Consider the following 3196-nt stretch of genomic DNA (forward strand, 5'->3'; position numbering starts at 1 on the left):
AGCAAGTGTCACTAGGAAAAATCTTATACCAGCAGCACGTACTTTGTGCAACCCATAAATTAGCACAACCGGGTCAATTCTAGAGGTGCGCGTTTGGTAGCTCGCAAGTTTCTTGATAGGTCTGGTAGAAACGAAAAATCGGTGTTTAGAAATTTGGAGAGGGTTGTGGCTAAGATGGTTCCGAAATCACTCCCAGGACAGGTCTACAAGGAACGCTAGAATCGACAGTTTCTCCAAGGCTAGACCTGAGCTTGGAAAAAAATCGATAGCAACATGCACGCGGGAGCTCGGCGCGAAATGGCGGGAGAAGGTGAATTTCCGGTGGCATTGCACGTCAAAGCTGGGGTCACCTCCCGCTTTCGGTTTCCTCCTCCATTAGCCCCCACCCAAAATTCCCATTTCTCCATTTTCCACTCCAGTAGTTTCCTTGTACTCCCACATTGTATCCCCGCCGTCCTCTAGAGGAGGAGCTCGTCTTCTGTGTCTCTGGCACCGGACCCACATCGTTGTGTGTAGCTAAGAGAGAGGCTGACATCCTTCTTCTCCGAATCCTGCTCCTATCCATCGTCTGTAACAACGAATGTAAACGACATTGTTCTACTCTACTGTCTGGCCTAGTAGTACATCCATTTACCTAAAACTCCGTAGGGTTAGTTTGGTCATTTCTAATTGTAGCACAATTTGATTAGGACAACCACATCAAACTTCTGCATCACGCCGCAACACTTATCGTTGCTATTCAGGCCTCGATCTTGCTGCTGCACAAAAGAATAATGAGATGTGCTGCCTTTCATCGTCTCACCTACGGTCCAATGGTACCACGACACCAGGAGAGGATGGCAAACCTAAAATACATTTACAACTCCAAAGATGTAGATGCTAACCTGATACTTCGGATGAGAAGAACCCCTTTCTATATACTTGTCAGAACGTTCAGAGAGAGAGAGAGAGAGGACTGCTTCAAGATAGAATCCACACCTGAGTGTAAGAGAAAGTAGCCATATTTTTCCATGTTGTAGGTCACAACCAGAGGCTTAGACTGATCCATATCACATTCCGGAGATCAACTCTATATATCACAAGTGTTATAATCAGAAACATGACTAACTCTTCCTTGCTTCATAGGATTGTATTTCGGCTATCGATGGAACTCGTGTAATAGCAAGGGTGCCCAAAGAACATTCTTCAGTGTTATGGAGGAGGAAGAACTACACCAACCAAAATGTGCTAGCAGATGTGGATTTCAATATGAAGTTCAACTACGTGCTAGCTGGTTGGAAAGTTTCTTCCCATGATGCAAGCATCCCAACTGAGAGCTTACCTAGGCCTGATGGGTTGATGATCTCTAAAGTTACGTTCTACCTTGGGGATGCTAGATATGCATGTCGGCCTGAGATTCTACCCCTCTTCAGAAAAAAAGGTACCATCTCAACGCGTTCATTGAAAGGAACGTGCCCCAAAATGCTAAAAAGTTGTTCAATCTCAGACACTCAAGCCTTAGAGTCAACATCGAGAGGGTTTTTGTTGCATTGAAGAATAGGTTTAAGGCCCTTGACCAAAAACTCTTCCGCACTTACAAGGATCAAGTCAAGTTGGTACTTGCTTGCTGCTATAGCTGGAATGGGCAGCCCGGCCCAAACGACCTGCCCGGCCCGGCCCGAAAACCCTAGGTTGGGCCGAGCCAGGCTTGCACTTCGGGCCACGCTCAGGCCTGATTTTTGAGCCTGAATATCGGGTCGGGCTAGGCTGGGCTCGGGCTTACAGTTTTCATGATTTAGGTAAGGTTCGGGCTAGGCTTTCGTCAGTTCGTGCTACGTTCGGGCTTGATTTATAGGCCCAGCAGTCAGGCCGGGCCGGGTTCGGGCTTGACATTTTAGCTTCGGGCTTTTTTGGGCTTGGCCCGAAGCCCGGCCCGGCCCGAGTTTTGCCTAGGTGCACTTGTTGGATTATTCATAACTAGATTTTAGCTTGGGGTGAAGATGACTACTTCCCATAAATTGTTGTGCCTGTTGAAGTTAAGACCATCCATGGTGTCGAGCAAGGTGACAATAAAGCCTGAAAAAAATCCGAAGCTAGAGTGGGCAAATGCAATATAGCAGGACAAAGGTAATACCACCATATGAGAATAAGAGAAGAAACTCTCCTAGGATCCCCTTGTTGAACTCCCTTATGATTCCATGTTGTACTGTAATGTTAATCCCCATCCGTATTAGTTAGGGACTATGATTATGAACTGTTATTCGTAGTAGCTAGGGACTATGCTTATGAATTGTTATTCGTAATAGATAGAGACTCTGCTTATAAACTGATGAACTGTATGTGTGATGGTGGTGATAGTATGTTTAGGTCACTAGTAGAGAGAAGAGATGACCGCAACCGTTTTCTAGATGTTACCAAACATCCAACGTTGCATCGTCTATGTCATTTGGGCTAGGTTGCAAGCAACCAATCACCAGAGCCTTTGAGCTATAGTGATGCAACTCGGCCTACCAAAAAAATTGCGAAAAGTGGCCCAAAACTCGTTTCGAACATGCTAAGACCAACGGAGCCTGACTAGAGGGAGCCCAAAATCGGTCCAGGTTAACAAACACGCCCGAGAGACATCTCAGGTTTTTTATATGCATGGCAGGTGTGGTCATTCCACGTCCTTTGTATCGGCTCGCACGACAAGGCATCTGTTGTGAAGTCTCATTATTTGGCATTTTTCCGACTGATGAGGTCGAAACCATTTATTTATACTTACTAACGTGGCTGGACATTTCTCCATTGATTGGCGAGGCCATGAGACCATCTCCTTTTTTGTGACCGACTAGCCGGAAATTAATCATACGTCCTCACCGACGAGCATATACCTTCACTATTGGGGACCGACGAGACTGAACACACACATTGAGACTTTGCACTGGATTCCGTGACCGATGAAGCCGGATTTTCGATGCCAAAGACTGACGATGCTTTGGCATACCACCATATATATGGCCACCGTTGCAACTCATACATAATTGAGAACATTTTAGGTATCCAAGATGACTTGACCATCAACACAACTTAATCGGACATAATGTGCTAGATGAACCAACATATATGATTAAATGGGTGGGTCTTACAAGGGCCCCGGGAACTTGCAAGTCCATGATCGCCATTATTTGAAGCTACATACTTGTCGGAGACGCAATATTTGTAATTGTGGTAAATT

The sequence above is a fragment of the Lolium perenne genome, chromosome 2 (genome assembly GCF_019359855.2).
Source record: "Lolium perenne isolate Kyuss_39 chromosome 2, Kyuss_2.0, whole genome shotgun sequence".
Taxonomy (NCBI): domain Eukaryota; kingdom Viridiplantae; phylum Streptophyta; class Magnoliopsida; order Poales; family Poaceae; genus Lolium; species Lolium perenne.